Genomic DNA, 18,639 nt, shown 5'->3' on the forward strand with positions numbered 1-18,639 from the left:
TGCACTGTTTTGGGAGGGCTTGGCTTCATTCAGAGCAGCCTGTAAATGGCTTCTATATTCTGATTAGTAGGATTGGTTCCTTAAAATTCTTTCAATCCTGATCCCTCAAATCTTGCTGGGTCTCTTGAGATGGTGTTAACCCCCAGGCATGGTTGTTGTAGTAAAGTAAAAAGGACAGCCTTTGGGGCCGCTGCGTTCAAGGCTGCGTTCTTTTGTAGATTTCCATACTTGCAATAGTATGACTTCCAGAAAGTTACTCAATCTCTTTAAGCTTTGTATTCTTTATCTATAACACAAGAATAATTATCACTCTCATTTGGGTACTATAGATATTGAATTTGATTTAAAAAACGTAAACGCTTAGCACTTTTATTTGCAAAGTGCATGGCAGGGCAGACATTCAAAAGCTGGGGGTATTATGCTAAGCGAAATAAGACAGCAAAAGATAGATATTATGTGATTTCACTCGTATGTGGAATTTGAGAAACACAACAGATGAACATAGGGGAAGCGAAGGAAAAATAAGATAAAAACAGAGAGGGAGGCAAACCACAAGAGACTCTGAAATACAGAGAACAAACTGAGGGTTGTTGGAGGGGAGGTGGGTAGGGGGACGGGTTAAATGGGTGACGGGCATTAAGGAGGGCACTTTTCAGGATGAGCACTGGGTGTCATATGTAAGAGATGAATCACTGGGTTCTGCTCCTGAAACAAAGACTGCACTCTATGATAACCAACTTGAACTTAAATAAAAAATAAAGAAAAAGAAAAAAAAAGCTGGTGGCTCTTGCTGATATCATTATACAAAAAATGCAATGATCAGATGCTATTCTTTAAACATTATAAGGATGAAAATTTTACTTGTATATCCTTTCTTGAATATTTGATGTGAAACAAAGGCATCTTTCACCTAAGTTATATCATATTCTATGTATCTACGCATACAATATATTGTGGCTAAGAGTGATGGGTTTATACTCCAAATAGGTATCTAGATAAGCATCCCCAATATTCATCATATTGTCATCACACAGAGTCATTCATTTAGCACACCTCTGTCCATCTGTGTGCCCTAGGGTCCATCGTGAATAAACAGGAGGGATCCCTGTCCTCCGGTGGCATCACATGAAAACTCCCCAACACCATACTATTCTACACAGAACCAACTGAACAAACACTGGATGAATAAACAAATTTCAAAACTAAATAAGTAGGAAAGCACGTTAGCAACAAATCTGAACTTGAAATTACCTCTTGGCATTGTCTATGTAAGCACAGAGCTCCGCAAAGGGAAGGTACCTTCTAAATAGGTCAGCGTGTAGGAAATAAAATACCTTAACATTCCCCCAGCTGGTTTGAAAATACACAAGAAATAAATACGTGTTATTTGACTCTACTGAACTCCCTTTTATTCAGTTCCAAATACATTAGAGACATTCAAGAAACACATAAAGAAACATTAGAGAGTCAGTCATACTGCTATATCACTAATCATTTAGGAATGCATATTCATTTTTGTGTCTTTTTTTTCTGGGAAAGTGTTGAAAACTATGCAAAGCATTGTATCAATATGAAGCATTATTATTTTTATTATTTCATAAAATTCTGCAATCTACATGCACATGCCAGGGGCTAAAAATGGTTTTACAATCCAGAAACAGCCACAGATGCTATTATTGCTGGCTTCTTTGCATACATATCTCTGAGGTTGGCCTCATTTCTTAAATGTAGCAGCTACAAAATGGCAAAGAAACGATATGAAATGTGAAACTCATTCAGTCTTCCAGATGTTCTTGTTAACATGACACCAAACAATGAAATGGTTGATTGATTAACTGAACCTCCCTTTTGTATTTGAATTTTTGTGTATTGTGTATCACAGATTTAAATTTAATCCAATAGCTGTAGTATCAACATTTCTGTGAATTTGAGGTTGTCCACATACATTGAAATAGTAGTATGTATCTATGTCATAATTTGGTCAGATGCTTGTTGAGAGCATAAAGATCACAAGCTATTGAAAAGCTGTGCTTTTCTTATTTTCTTGAGTAAACTGGTGTGTCTTTTTTGGTGAATATCTTCACCATTGATAAGGCAACTCAAGAAACCGATTCATCTTTTTCCCCTCTTTTCTGCCACACTCCCTGAAGTGGTTTTGGGTTCCATCCCCATTTTAATTGTCCTACTTGTGAATTTCATGATCTCTACCTTGGAATTTGCTTTGGTTTTGTACCTTTAAGAGGTAATTTGTTGTAACATTTAACAGTATGGACTCTGCAGTCAGACCAATGAGCTCAAACCTGATCCCATCACTTACTTGCTATGGAACCTATATTGCTTCCTCATCTATAAAATGGAGTTAATAATAGAACCTACTTCTTGGCATTGTGTTGAGTAGTTAATATGTATGAAACACTTAGAATGTTCCTAGCACAAAGTAAATACCATGCAAGTGTTAGCCATCAATTTCTCCTATTTTGTCATCCTTCTCCCAAATTCAATTATCTTCCAAAATAAATGCCATCATGCACTCCAGCTCAGAAACCTGTGAAGGTTCCTTCTCCCTATAAATAACACCATTCAAACTTTTCACAGCCTTGCCCTAGAGTGACATTCCAGCCTTCTCCTGGCACACCCACCCCCTATACCCCAGCCACATCAGAATTTGCCATATTTTACACACCTGTGGACTTCAGATCTCCTAGCTTTGCTCACATCCTTCTCTTTGATTAAAACACCCTTTCTTATGCTCTACCTAGTCATAGTCTATGTTTCCTTCAAGGCCCAGTCCAAATGGCAAGTTCTTAGGGAAATCTTACCTGAAACAACGTAAGCAGAAGGCGTCATCCCCACATGTGTGTTCTTCCACATTTCTGACTCATCACCCTGGCAGACATTGCCATTACTTGCTTATGAAACTTTTCACCCTGACATTTGTGTTTCTTGAAGAGAAGGATCATATCTTAACACTCTGTATATATGGACAGTCTAGCATACTGCCTGACAAATTCTAGGAGCCAAACAAATAAGTGGGTATCTATCTGTTGAATGAACAAGAACCCTTATCAGAAATTCATTTCTCCCTTTCATAAGATTCCAAGGTGAATCTTAATTCCTTCAAGAAACCTTCCCGTTCACCTCGGTTCAAATGAATTCCCCCACTTTGAACTCCTCCACTATTCATTCTATCTGCCATTCACCTGACATTTGTAATCTATCGCATAGTGATTTTCGTTTCTTTTTTTAACGTATCTATAACTCAGATGTCAGATAGAGCGTTTCTACCCATTAAGATCTATCTTGGCGTGTCTCAAACCCTTCTCCTGCCAATCCTTAACACACCACAAGATTCTGGTGAATTGCTGGGGATGGCTTTAAAAAAAGGTTTATTTATGTACTTTTGAGAGAGAGTGAGAGAGAGAGAGAACATGAGCAGGGGAGGGGCAGAGAGAGAGAAGGAGAGAAAGAATCCCAAGCAGGCTTCGCACTATCAGCACAGAACCCGACACTGGGCTTGATCCCACAAATTGTGAGATCATGACCTGAGTCGAAATCAGGAGTAGGACACTTACCTGACTGAGCCACCCAGGGGCCCCACTGGGGGGGGGGGTGGCTCTTATGCTTATATTCATCTCTGACTCTGAACTCTTTCTTCTGTGCAAGTAGTTGTGTGTGGATTATCTTCCTCTCCTATCCTTGATGTTCCTGTTCTGCCCCTGGTTAATTCAGATGTGGAACTCAGCTCCTTTGCCTGATGTCCACAAAGCAAAACCAACCCATGATAGGCAAATAAACTCCACTCATATAAGATTTGATAGACTTAACCAAAAGTTTGGAAAACAAGAAATGTATATCACAATTACATAAATATCTAGTCAGTTGCTGTTTTGCACCTTATTCATTCAGAAATGTGTTTGTGTGCACAACGGCACAAGGATATTATATATACGGATATCCATATATATTCTACAAGAAATGTACATAATTATCAATCTGTACTTAATAGTCCTTACAAAACAGCTAGTAAGACCAAGCAGGGTCTACATCACAACAGTCCAAAAAGGCAACTCGCCCACCCACTTTCTGACAGCCTCAAGCCCATCCCCCTCCTTTCTGGAACACCTTCTAGAAACTATGTTTTCATCAAGTTTAGTAAAAAAATTCCCTCCAGTCCTAACTCTCAAAATCAGTATCAAGCCTACATTTGCATATGGAAATCTATCAACACACTCAGCTAAATAACATGATCTCTCATTTAATGAAATTTATTCTCCTTAGACTTCTGTGTCTTAACCCAAAATTTGTTTTTCTTCCTTACATATATATGTTTTATTGTGCCAATTAGATATGAAATTCCTTAAAGACTAGGATAATCTGATACTACTTTGATCCCTCAAAATACTATTGTATTTTTAAAATTAGTCATTCATCCATTCAATAAATATGTATTGAGCAACAGCTACATGCAAGGTGTTACAATGTAAGCAATTCCCATTCTTGCCCCCAACATGCTCCTAGGAGGAGGAGATAGACATAGGAATGAAGACTACCAATGCAGTATAGAAACTACCCTAAGACTGCAGTGTAAACTTGATTTTGTAGGGCCACAGAAGAGGAAGGCTCCTCATAGTTCTCAACTTTGTCTCCAACATTTCTGTGGGCCACTATATTCTCCGCTCTAGAATAGTAATGCTCCACAATGAAGATTATTACTCACCACGAAAACAAGAGGTGAGAACCCCCATTTCCCTTGTAAGGACACAAGCAGAACAGCAGTGAGAACATGGGAATTTTCAAAAGGACCCATAAACATCTGTGATTCTGATATACCTGCTCAGGAGTATGGCCTTGGGGAATCACTGATGTAAAACTTGCATCAATTTAAGTTGCCATTAAATGAGAACACAGGTTTTCCAAAACATGTTAATTCCATAAAGAGTCAATGCATGCTTTAAAGTATGAAGCCCCTAAAGCTATAGTATACATGGATACTGCAGATTTGAAAGAAGTGAAGAACTGAAATAATTTTCTGAGCAGTCATTCGAGGACTTTTATGTGCTGTATCCAGCAGAAAAGAGGAGGAAAAAATGGGAATGTATACAATCAGCAAGCTTGAATTGATGGACTTCATTCCCTGTGGCACTTAGGACTCAGTTCTATGGGCATCTTCTGACGCCCTTCTGCACACAAAAATTTAAGTACTGTATGTCTACTCATCCTTATCCAGTAAGGGTATACCTGGGCACATCCGTGTAAGTGCCAGCGACTAGTAGATGTATCTGCATAGCAATCCCTGTGACATTTGCTTAACTCACTAGCAGAAAGGCATAAACAGCTTGCCGCAGGTCTGTTTGTAATGGCAGGATAATGAGGTCTCCAGAGGCCTGAGCTGAAAATGACTTGAGATTTCTCTTTAAGAATATACTTTAGTTGTTGTGAATTGGCTTTGCTTTATGCAATGCTCAGAATGAGAAGAAAAAAAAAAAATCATTGCATAGCGATTTTTTTTCCAAATGGGAATACAGTCTCAGCTATTTTTAGATCATTGTTCTAAATCCCAAAGACTGTTTTATTATGTCTTTCTCAAATACAACTAAGCATATGTTGGAAGTTATTTGTTAAATCCTTTCTCGAAAAAAAAAAAAAAAAATCCCTACCAGCAATAAGGACATAATCTCCAGAGAACAATTTACTTTCAGATTGAAATTACCTGATAAAAACATCTAGCTCACTGAAATAGAAGTTTGTTGCCTTTTAGATCACGTCGCTCTGCTTCATGAAGTAGAGATCAGTGCAGAGATTAGAGAGGAAATCACAATTCAAACCCAGACCGCTATTTGAGTATTAAAAGAGGGAACAAGACACAAATAGAAACAGGGAAGAAATTTTTCCTTGAAAGAATTCAGCAGATTTTCCTTAACTCTTGGATGCATATCTCCACCAATGGCCACTCAGGCCTTCTTTGGCTTTGTAACTGGTCACCTCTATGTGCTAACTCAAAGAACAAGCACCCACTTAACTTTATCAGAACATATATTTATTGACAGTTGCTCACGCATGCATACTGACTCTTATAGCCGACAGGAATACTTAAATTTTATTACAAGTGTTAATAATTGCTTTAAAGTATGCAGCCCCTTTAGGCTATATATTACATAGATAGGAAATGGAGAACTGGAACAATTTTCAGAGCGACCCACTCATTAAAACACTTTTATATGCTATCTCCAGCAGAAAAGAGGAGGAAAAATGGGGGGGGGGGGTGTTATCTTGCTGTTCCCTCTGCCTGGAATCTTCTTCCCCCCAGAAATACACAGGACTTGCTTCCTCATATCATTCAAATCTTTTCTCAGATGTCACCTTCCCTGTGAGGCCTGCCTCAGAGGGAAAATCATAACCCTCTCTCTGCTTCCAGTTCTATTGGTTTTCCTCGATTCGCTTTTCTCTATAGCTCTTACATCTTCTAATAAGCGACATAATGTACTCATGTTGTCTATTGTCTGTTTCCCTCCAACAGGCTGGAAGCAGGATGAAGGCAGCAATTCCGGTTTCTTTCATTTTTCTGCTCTATTTGTAGGTGTCTCATTCACAGTAAGTGCTCAAAAACGTGTATAATGAATGATGTGTAGAATGTATGTTTTAAAGTAGGCAGTCCTTTCAGGCTATGTTATACATGGATACTGACATGAAGAATTAAAATGATTTTCTGATGGGCTTCAAACTATACTACAAAGCTGTAATCATCAAGACAGTATGGTACCAGCACAAGAACAGACACTCAGATCAATGGAACAGAATAGAGAACCCAGAAATGAACCCACAAATACATGGCCAACTCATCTTTGACAAAGCAGAAAGAGTATCAAATGGAATAAAGAAAGTCTCTTCAGCAAATGGTTCTGGGAAAACTGGACTGCGACATGCAGAAGAATAAACCTGGACCACTTTCTTACACCATACACAAAAGTAAACTCAAAATGGATGAAAGACCTCAATGTAAGACAGGAGGCCATCAAAATCCTCGAGGAGAAAGCAGGCAAAAACCCCTTTGACCTTGGCCGCAGCAACTTCTTACTCAACACGTCGCCAGAGGCAAGGGAAACAAAAGCAAAAATGAACTACTGGGACCTCATCAAAATAAAAAGTTTCTGCACAGCGAAGGAAACAATCTGCAAAACTAAAAGGCAACAGACAGAATGGGAGAAGATATTTGCAAATGACATATCAGATAAAGGGTTAGTATCCACAATCTATAAAGAACTTACCAAACTCAACACCCAAAAACAAATAATCCAGTGAGGAAATGGGCAGAAGACATGAATAGACACTTTTCCAAAGAAGATATCCAGATGGCCAACCGACACATGAAAAAATGCTCAACATCACTCATCAGCAGGGAAATACAAATCAAAACCACAATGAGATACCACCTCACACCTATCAGAATGGCTAACATTAACAATTCAGGCAACAACAGATGTTGGCGAGGATGCAGAGAAAAAGGATATCTTTTGCACTGCTGGTGGGATTGCAAACTGATGCAGCCACTCTGGAAAACAGGATGGAGGTTCCTCAAAAAATTAAAAATAGAACTACCCTACGGCCCAGCAATTGCACTACTAGGTATTTATCCAAGGGATACAGGTGTGCTGTTTCAAAGGGACATATGCACCTCAATGTCTGTACCAGCACTATCAACAATAGCCAAAGGATGGAAAGAGCCCAGATGTTCATCAACGGATGAATGGATAAAGAAGAAGACACACACACACACACACACACACAAATATATATGGTGGAATATTACTCAGCAATCAAAAAGAATGAAATCTTGCCATTTGCAACTACACGGATGGAACTGAAGGGTATTATGTTAAGTGAAATTAGGCAGTCAGAGAAAGACAAAAAGCATATGACTTCACTCATATGAGGACTTTAAGAGACAAAACAGATGAACATAAAGGAAGGGAAACAAAAATAATATAAAAACAGGGGCGCCTGGGTGGCGCAGTCGGTTAAGCGTCTGACTTCAGCCAGATCACGATCTCGCGGTCTGTGAGTTCGAGCCCCGCGTCAGGCTCTGGGCTGATGGCTCGGAGCCTGGAGCCTGTTTCCGATTCTGTGTCTCCCTCTCTCTCTGCCCCTCCCCCGTTCATGCTCTGTCTCTCTCTGTCCCCAAAATAAATAAAAAACGTTGAAAAAAAAATTAAAAATAAATAAATAAATAAATAAAATAATATAAAAACAGGGAGGGGGACAAAAACATAAGAGACTCATAAATACGGAGAACAAACAGAGGGTTGCTGGAAGGGTTGTGGGAGAGGGGATGGGCTAAATGAGTAAGGGGCATTAAGGAACCTACTCCTGATATCATTGTTGCACTATATGCTAACTAACTTGGATGTAAATTTGAAAACTAATAAAATAAAAATTTTGCAAATAAATGAAAGAAAATATTATAAAATTTAAAAGAATAAAAATAAAAAAAGTAAAATGATTCTCTGAGCAGCCCAGTCATTAGGATTTTTATCTGCTGTATCCAGCAGAAAAGAGGAGAAAACAATGAGAATGTATGCAATCAGTGCTCCTGAATTGATGGAAATCATTCACTGTGGCACTTAGAAGAGCTCAGCTCTGCGGGTATCTTCCGACTCCCTTCTGCACACAAAGATTTAACTACCATATGTCTAGTTATCCTGACCCATTAATTCCTACAAACTGCCCTAGAGGACAACATACCTTTATACTATAAAAGATCATGTAGTTGATGAGATTTTCAGAGTAAGTTGGCAGAGTGACACTATCACAGATTCTCTCCCACCACAACTAAATAAATTTACAAATTTTAAGTAAAACAAGACCTAAAAAAACTAAACCAGTAGCAATCAAACATAAGAAGAGACAGAGCCTTATGCCTACTCTGTGAAAAGCATAAGCTGAAGAGGGGGAGGAGGTGGAGAGAGAGATTATTCCAGGAAGTAGTGTATCTACTAATAGTGAAGGGAAAAAAGGAAGAGGGAGAAAGAATAAAAAGTTAAATATACATATAAAAAGAATACTTCCAGTGTAGGAAGAAGATAAAAGTTGTGGAAAGTCCAAAGAAAGAAAACGTAAAAATCTACCTGTGTTCCCCCAGAAGCAGGAAAAAAAAAATCTCCAGAGCTCATTGTCTATTTTGTATCTTGTTGAGTTTTTTTTTTCCTGCTCAAAACAAAACTGCAAAGAAAAGACAGGCTATTCACGGTGACCTAGAGCTAATTATATCCAACAAAATATATGCATCCAGCAAAACAGAACACCAAAAACAAAACAAAACAAAACAAGAAATATGAACAGAAGAGAAGTAAAACAAGCTCATAGAAAGTGCTAAAGGCCCAGGGTGAAAAAGGCACAAAGAACCCTGGGTGTTGAACCCCTCCTTCCCTGCAGATGATGAGGTTGTAAGTCCAGCCCACAGGTCTGATCTTAGTTCAGCCATATGAACAGTAGTTGGGAAGAAGCAGTAAAGAAGGTGAAGCTTATCTCCAGGTGAGGAATAATTTCCAGAATTCACCCCACGTTTGTTATCTCTTCAGGCCTCAGACATCAGCTCACATAGTTCTAGTAGACTCTGGGCAGGGCTTTGGATCAAACTGGAGTGACAAAAGCAGAAGCATAAACCAGACTCACAAAAAGTAGCTTCCCACAATCCAAATGAGCTGTCCTCCTCTCCCGTCCCTCCGACACAGAAAAGAAGCACAATACACATTACCCAGAGTGAAGATACAAACCAGTCTCAACTATGATGTGAAAGGAGTTTAAGGGATCCCACCAGCACAATGTCAGAGAAAACCATGGGTCTTAAACATCAGTGACAGTTAACATTTATTGCTCACTGTGTGGCAGGCACTAACCACTTCACATATATTAATTCACTGAATCTACACAACAGCCTAATAAGGTAGGTACTACTCTTGGTACGTAATTCCATAATCAAAAACCCCAAAGCCAAATGTGTCTTGAAACTCAGATTATTTTTCAGATTTTAGAAAGGGATGAAGGTGTATGTGCCATCAAAGACATAAAAACCACGGGTCCCACAGAAGCACGCTGTAAACATGTTAAAATTTCCAATTAAATCTATGAATATTCACACTAATTGGGACAATAAAACCTATAGGGGGATGCCTGGGTGGCTCTGTCGGTTAAGCATCCGACTTCAGCTCAGGTCACGATCTCACGGTCCGTGAGTTCGAGCCCTGCGTCGGGCTCTGGGCCGATGGCTCAGAGCCTGGAGCCTGCTTCTGATTCTGTGTCTCCCTCTCTCTCTGCCTCTCCCCTGTTCATGCTCTGTCTCTCTCTGTCTCAAAAATAAATAAACGTTAAAAAAAAATTAAAAAAAAAAAAAAACCTATAGGTAGCTCATATCAATTCAAATCAGGTCAAGTTGTGCCTCTAAATAAATTTATGGCAAACATACAAAAACTTAGGGCTTTCAGAGCCTTTTAGATTATGAAGAGATTCAGACTTGTAGTGGTAGTCCCTGAACCAGTGAGAAAACTAATGTAGAGGAAGTTTCAGCTCACAAATTCACCTAGGTCAGAAGGTAAAAGTAACAGAACCTAGGTAAAAACCCAGACTCCAGGGTCTAAAAGTTTAACTCCGTTGACGGAATCACCGGTGCACATCCATTGACGCAGCAAGTGTTTATTAAGCAACTACTAAACTATAGGAGCCAGGGATCCAGCAGTGAACAAGGTGGGTGGAGCCCCCATATTTATGGAACTTACAGTTTAGGAGGGACAATAAACAAATATGTAGTATGCCAGGTAGTGATAAATGCTAGAGGTGGCCCAGTGACTACCTTTCAGACCAGGCCCTCCCTACCCCCCATGTAAAACAATAACCCAGTTTCCCTTTGGTAATAGTGATCAGGCATCATGGCCTGCTGCTTCAGTGCCTTGGAGAGCCTAAAATGGCCAACGGGGCATTCTCTCTAATTTACTTCAACAAAACTGTGTAACCTGATGGAAACACCCATCCCTTAGGCAATAGGAGTCCCAACTCACTAAGACCAAAGTTGCAGAAATGAGAAGGAGAAATTCTAGATTCTCAGGTGCAATAGTGAGAAGAGTCACTCATAACTCCACTTCTGGGTTCCCAGATTATATATCCTGACTGTAAGGGAAGAATAAAAACAATATTGAAATAAAGCGTAGATTACTTCCTGCAGGAGAGCACTAAAACATCACAAAGCACTGTCTTCAGGCTGACACTGTAACTCAGATTTTATACCTTTCTATCAGTTCTGCTGTTCTATCAGTCCACCTGCTTTTAGATCATGAGTAAGTGGGAGACCAATGAATCTCATGGGCGTGAACTTATTGCCATACTTCTTTCACTATGAAATGAGTTTCTTGGTGACAGATGATGTTGTAAGGAACAACATACCGTTTTGTGGATCTCTCAATAGTAGATGGGAGTACTGACAGAAGAAACGTGTGAAGGGAACCAAATCTGCAACCAGAACGTTAGTCCTGTAAGGATAGCCTCAATCAACATATTTGATTTATCACTGGGTGGCGGACTGATTCTGCTGAAGAAGAAGCCATGTTGAGGGCAAAGTGTTGGCCTGTGCTGCAGACAGGTTGACCACTCAGCAATAGCAACAGTCTGATTAGCCTTGTTAAGAGAGAGTCTATGCTGTTAAGCCTACGCATAACTTCGTCCCTCATGCCATGCATGCCCACTTTGTAGATGAGTCTTTTTTTTTTTAATGGTTATTTATTTGGAGAGAGAGAGAGACCAGGAGCAGGGGAGGGGCAGAGAGAGAGGGGAGCAGAGCGTTTGAAGTGGGCACTGTGCTGATAGCAGACAGCCCGATGTGGGGCTTGAACTCACGAACCGCGAGATCATGACCTGAGCTGAAGTCAGACACTCAATCTACTGAGCCACCCAGGCACCTCTGTAAATGAGTCTTTTAAGCAACTACTATGGCTGGTAAAAGGCTGACATCTACAGCGCAGGACATCCTGCCACCTCATTACTGACAGCCGGCTCGGGAGGGACATTCCCTTTTTCTAAGACTTTCTTGTCATGAACCTGCCAGTTTGTCTAAGACCCTGAGGAGTCAGCTAATCTGCTAGCAGGCCTGTGACCCCATGCCCATCTATACTTCAGACCACCTTCTTTTCTAAGGGCAGAAGAGCACCAGATGTACTGTGAAAGCTCTGCCCCTAAGGAAGTTCCCCTTCACCAGTGACCAGAGAGGCACTCTTAACCAAATCTGTACAAATACGTTAACTCTCTGCTACCAGCTGGTGCCGGTGTATTAGACACACTCACATGTCAACCAGGCTTTCAATGTTTCCTCTTCTGTTCATTGGTCATAGGCAACTCCCCACGAGGCCGTATGTATGAGATGAAGGAAAGGTGGTGAGGAGAAAATGGTACCATGAGAATCTGAGCCACCTTTTCATCAAAGTTACTAGCACCCTTTGGAGCTGCTCCAACCTAGACCCACTTTTCGTAACAATGGATCGTTTCTATGCAGTTTAGGATATGGTAGATCAGAAAATGCCAGACAATAATGAGCTTCTCAAATTTCACGGTCCCTTGGTATCTCATGGTCAGCTATCCTTTCTTTTTTTTTTTTTTTTTAATTTTTTTTTTAGCGTTTATTTATTTTTGAGACAGAGAGAGACAGAGCATGAATGGGGGAGGGTCAGAGAGAGAGGGAGACAAAGAATCTGAAACGGGCTCCAGGCTCTGAGCTGTCAGCACAGAGCCCAACGCGGGGGCTTGAACTCACGGACCACGAGATCATGACCTGAGCCGAAGTCAGATGCTTAACCAACTGAGCCACCCAGGCGCCCCAGCTATCCTGTCTTTCTAAGGACCCCATAGCAAAGCGGAAACTGCTTATCACACAGAGAGTCTTGACAGAAGGAAAGGTCAGAGTTTCCTCTGAAATCCTAGGGTGGGAAAGCCAATACACAATGATCCTCCTATTGAGGCTTTACTGAAGGCCATATACACAACAAGAATCATTAAGTGCAAGTGGTAAGGCAGCTCCCACCACTGTGCGAAGCTTCTATAGAGCTCTCTTTAGGTCTCCTCTCAAAAACAACAGCCTCATTGAAAAAAAAAAAAAACAGCCTTTTAAGCAAGTCAGTAAATGAAACAGAGTAACATACACAAAGGTGGTTTATAAACCACCTTTTTGGGCCTCCAAAATCCAAAAAGGCCCGCCCAAAATCCCAAAATTGCGGTGTGCAGTTCAAGCTATAATAACTTGACTTTCTCTTTAGAAGCAATATACAGATAAACATCAGAACATTAGAATTCTAGCAACTAACCAATATAGTAAAACCTTGAATTTTTGTCGGGTTTATCTCCCACCCACAGACACACAAAAGTCTTACTAAGATACATAAGTCATTGGCTATTTTTTACTCACCAGATCTGATTATCAAAATGTCATCAATGCAATGGATCGGTGTAATTTTCCGCAGGACATCAAGACGAGCAAGGTGCCTCTAGTACATTACGACAAAGTGCAGGAGAGTCGACCTGGTCTATTAAGAGGTTACTCTGGGCCCTCTGTAAAAATAAAAAATGCTTTAGATTTTACTATTGGAGATAGGAATTTTTTTGATAGGTCAGTAGCTACAAACAAGGGGCAAGACTTTCCTGATTTACTCCAAGAAAGATAGCATATCTGAAGAGCAGCTATAATGGTGTCACTATTTAAGTTTATGACAACTCATGGTCATTCTCCAAGATCGACCTAGCCTTTGGGTCAATGACATAAGTAAGTTAAATAAAAAATATGGCCCTAATCTCCACAATTACTTTCAGAAATGTTGCACAGCTTTTAGTTTATCATTTTGACTTGGTGAGGGTACTGAGAGGGAGACTGGAAACTTTTGGAATAAATGAAAGTCTACAAGACCAATGACCCAGTTTCTTCACCAAATATCATAAAGAGTAGGGAGAGGGAACTGTTATAGATTAAAGACGCTTGAGATATATCAGGAATTTATTTAGGTACTGATTCAACCAAATCATCAAAAAAGTCATTTTTTGATGCACTTGGGGAAATTCAAATGTGGGCTGTGCAGTAGATAATATTAAGAAACTATTGTTGGGGCACCTGAGCGTCTCAGTTGGTTACACATCTGACTTTGGCTTAAGGAATGATCTCACGGTCCGTGAGTTTGAGCCCTGCATCTGGCTCTGTGCTGACAGCTAAGAGCCTGGAGCCTGCTTCAGATTCTGTGTCTCCCTCTCTCTCTGTCTGCCCCCCCCCAAGGCTTATGCTCTATCTATCTCTCTCAAAAATAAATAAACATTAAAAAAATGTTTAATAAAATACATTTTAAAAAATTTTTTAAAAAGGAAACTATAGTTATTTCTTTCAATGTGTTCATGATATTGCAATTACGTTAAAAAGAAAAAGTCCTGGGCATCTGGCTGGCTCCACTGGAAGAGCATGCGACTCTTGATCTCAGGGTTGTAAGTTCGAGCACCACATTGAGTGTAGAGATTATAAATAAATAAATAAATAAATAAACAAACAAACAAACGAATGAATATTCCTTATCTGTTAGAGGTACATAATAAAGTGTTTATAGATAATGTGATGTCTGGAAATTCTTTTTAGAACTCTCCCATACATGGGGGAATGTGTTAGTATGGTTAGACAAAACAATATATTAATAATTGTCAGAGTAGAGGATGAGGACTTCACTATAACCATTCTCTATACCTCTATGTGTCTGAAATTTTTTTGTAACAGGTTTGAAGTTTTTCATAATAGTAACTTGTTTAAGAATGATGCCATCTATACAACTCCATTGCCCCCGCACTGACTGGTGGGTGGGTCACAATGGCATAATGGGTATTTAATGATCAACCTCAACCCAGAGTATCTTATATGGAAGGTCTGGAAAATACCCTTTCCCCACGGCCCCAATGCACAATCACCCTATAAATGGCCTGTGGGAAACACTTAAAGATTTACAGTTTACATCTGTGGCTATGTGATTTTCCACAGAACACATCACAGGGACCCAGCTTCTCCTCAGTTACCCCTCTAGTTCTGAATTGACTTACCTCTAGAATTGATGATAGCCTGTGAGTTCTCATTGTGGAGTGTGTAATCACGTTTACACCCACAAGGTTCTTTATCTCAGTCAATATCTCGGCGGAATACACATTCATTTCATTCCTGTAACCCACAATCAACTCACTACTACCACAGATTCCAACAAGTCAAAGCAGTTGGCCATTCTGACTCTACCTATGATAGGAATTGTGCCTATTTTTTCTAATGGTTAAGGACCACCACTTGGCCTCTGCCTAGCCAGGACCTCATCATTCCCATTAAAGCTAGGATCCCGGGATCCTGGGAAGATGGCGGCGTAGGAGGACGCTGGGCTCACCGCGCGTCCTGCTGATCACTTAGATTCCACCTACACCTGCCTAAATAACCCAGAAAACCGCCAGAGGATTAGCAGAACGGAGTCTCTGGAGCCAAGCGCAGACGAGAGGCCCACGGAAGAAGGTAGGAAGAGCGGCGAGGCGGTGCGCGCTCCACGGACTGGCCGGAGGGAGCTGGGGCGGAGGGGCAGGCTGCCGGCCAAGCAGAGCGCCCGAGTCTGGCTGGGAAAGCGGAGGGGCCGGACGGAGTGTGTTCTGACAGCAAGCGCGACTTAGCGTCTGGGAGGTCATCAGTGAACAGCTCTGCTCGTGAAGCGGGAAGGCTGGAGGACAAAGGGAGGGAGAGCTGCTGAGCCCCCGGACGGCAGAGCTCAGCTTGGCGGGGAACAAAGGCGCTCACCAGCGCCATCTCCCCTGCCCATCCCCCAGCCAAAATCCCAAAGGGAACCAGTTCCTGCCAGGGAACTTGCTGGCACCGCGCAAACACCCAACGCTGTGCTTCTGCGAATCCATCCCTCCGGCAGGTCTGACTCCCTCCCGGTGTCGCAGGGCCCCTCCGGAAGCGGATCTCTGAAGGAAAAGCGAGCTGAGCCTGCCCCTTCCGCCCCTGTGCACCTTGCCGATCCACCCCAGCTAATACGCCAGATCCCCAGCACCACAAGCCTGGCAGTGTGCAAATAGCCCAGACGGGCCACGCCACCCCACAGTGAATCCCGCCCCTAGGAGAGGGGAAGAGAAGGCACACACCAGTCTGACTGTGGCCCCAGCGGTGGGCTGAGGGCAGACATCAGGTCTGACTGTGGCCCCGCCCACCAACGCATCTTATTCAAGACAGCACAGGGGAAGTGCCCTGCAGTCCTGCACCATTCCAGGGACTATCCAAAATGACCAAATGGAAGAATTCCCCTCAGAAAAACGTCCAGGAAATAACAACATCTAATGAACTGATCAAAAACGATTTAAACAATATAACAGAAAGTGAATTTAGAATAAGAGTCATAAAATTAATCACTGGGCTTGAAAACAGTATAGAGGACAGCAGAGAATCTCTTGCTACAGAGATCAAGGGACTAAGGAACAGCTAGGAGGCTATCAATGAACTGCAAAATAAAATGGAGACAACTATGGCCTGGATTGAAGAGGCAGAGGAGAGAATAGGTGAACTAGAAGATAAAATTATGGAAAAAGAAGAAGCTGAGAAAAAGAGAGATAAAAAAAATCCAGGAGTATGAGGGGAAAATTAGAGAACAAAGTGATGAACTAAAGAGAAATAATCTACACATACTCGGTATTCCAGAGGAGGAAGAGAGAGGGAAAGGTGCTGAAGGTGTACTTGAAGAAATGATAGCTGAGAACTTCCCGGATCTGGGGAGGAAAAAGGCATTGAAATCCAAGAGGCACAGAGAACTCCCTTCAGACGTAACTTGAATCGATCTTCCGCACGACATATCATAGTGAAACTGGCAAAATAACAAGGATAAAGAGAAAATTCTCAAAGCAGCTAGAGATAAACGTGCTCTAACATACAAAGGGAGACCTATAAGACTCGTGACTGATCTTTCTACTGAAACTTGGCAGGCCAAAAAGAAATGGCAGGAGATCTTCAATGTGAGGAACAGAAAAAATATGCAGCTGAGAATCCTTTATCCAGCAAGTTTGTCATTTAGAATAGAAAGAGAGATAAAGGTCTTCCCAAACAAACACTGAAGGAATTCGTCACCACTAAACCAGCCCTACAAGAGATCCTAAGGGGGATCCTGTGAGACAAAGTACAAGAGACATTGCTACAAGCATGAAACCTATGGACATCACAATGACTCTGAACCCATATCTTTCTATAATAACCCTGAATGTAAATGGACTAAATGCGTCAACCAAAAGACATAGGGTATCAGAATGGATAAAAAAAACAAGACCCATCTATTTGCTGTCTACAAGAGACTCATTTTAGACCTGAGGACACCTTCAGATTGAGAGTGAGGGGATGGAGAACTATTTATCATGCTACTGGAAGTCAAAAGAAAGCTGGAGTAGCCATACTTATATCAGACAAACTAGACTTTAAAGGCTGTAACAAGAGATGAAGAAGGGCATTATATAATAATCACAGGGTCTATCCATCAGGAAGAGCTAACAATTATAAATGTCTTTGCGCTGACTACAGGAGCCCCCAAATATATAAAACAATTACTCACAAACATAAGCAACCTTATTGATAAGAATGTGGTAATTGCAGGGGACTTTAACACTCCACTTACAGAAATGAATAGATCATCTAGACACATGGTCAATAAAGAAACAAGGGCCCTGAATGATACATTGGATCAGATGGACTTGACAGATATATTTAGAACTCTGCATCCCAAAGCAACAGAATATACTTTCTTCTCGAGTGCACATGGAACATTCTCCAAGATAGCTCACATACTGGGTCACAAAACAGCCCTTCATAAGTATACAAGAATTGAAATCATACCATGCATACTTTCAGACCACAATGCTATGAAGCTTGAAATCAACCACAGGAAAAAGTCTGGAAAACCTCCAAAAGCATGGAGGTTAAAGAACACCCTACTAAAGAATGAATGGGTCAACCAGGCAATTAGAGAAGAAATTTAAAAATATATGGAAACAAACGAAAATGAAAATACAACAATCCAAATGCTTTGGGATGCAGCGAAGGCAGTCCTGAGAGGAAAATACATTGCAATCCAGGCCTATCTCAAGAAACAAGAAAAATCCCAAATACAAAATCTAACAGCACACCTAAAGGAAATAGAAGCAGAACAGCAAAGACAACCTAAATCCAGCAGAAGAAGAGAAATAATAAAGATCAGAGCAGAAATAAACAATATAGAATCTAAAAAAACTGTAGAGCAGATCAATGAAACCAAGAGTTGGTTTTTTGAAAAAATAAACAAAATTGATAAACCTCTGGCCAGGCTTCTCAAAAACAAAAGGGAGATGACCCAAATAGATAAAATCATGAATGAAAATGGAATTATTACATCCAATCCCTCAGAGATACAAGCAATTATCAGGGAATACTATGAAAAATTATATGCCAACAAACTGGACAACCTGGAAGAAATGGACAAATTCCTAAACACCAACACGCTTCCAAAACTCAATCAGGAGGAAATAGAAAGCTTGAACAGACCCATAACCAGTGAAGAAATGGAATCAATCATCAAAAATTTCCCAACAAATAAGAGT

At 40.8% G+C, this 18,639-nt stretch overlaps 1 long non-coding RNA gene across 15 annotated transcripts in view; it reads right to left on the reverse strand.

The window, feature by feature from the left end:
* LOC102958195 overlaps nt 1-18,639 on the reverse strand; it is a 194,488-nt gene that overhangs the window by 137,716 nt on the left and 38,133 nt on the right. For all 15 annotated transcript variants that reach the window (XR_006217909.1, XR_006217921.1, XR_006217916.1 and 12 more), the window contains one exon: nt 13,439-13,581. This is a non-coding gene — a long non-coding RNA (uncharacterized LOC102958195). The remainder of the gene's footprint in view (nt 1-13,438; nt 13,582-18,639) is intronic.

The sequence above is a fragment of the Panthera tigris genome, chromosome B2, assembly GCF_018350195.1.
Source record: "Panthera tigris isolate Pti1 chromosome B2, P.tigris_Pti1_mat1.1, whole genome shotgun sequence".
Lineage (NCBI taxonomy): Eukaryota > Metazoa > Chordata > Mammalia > Carnivora > Felidae > Panthera > Panthera tigris.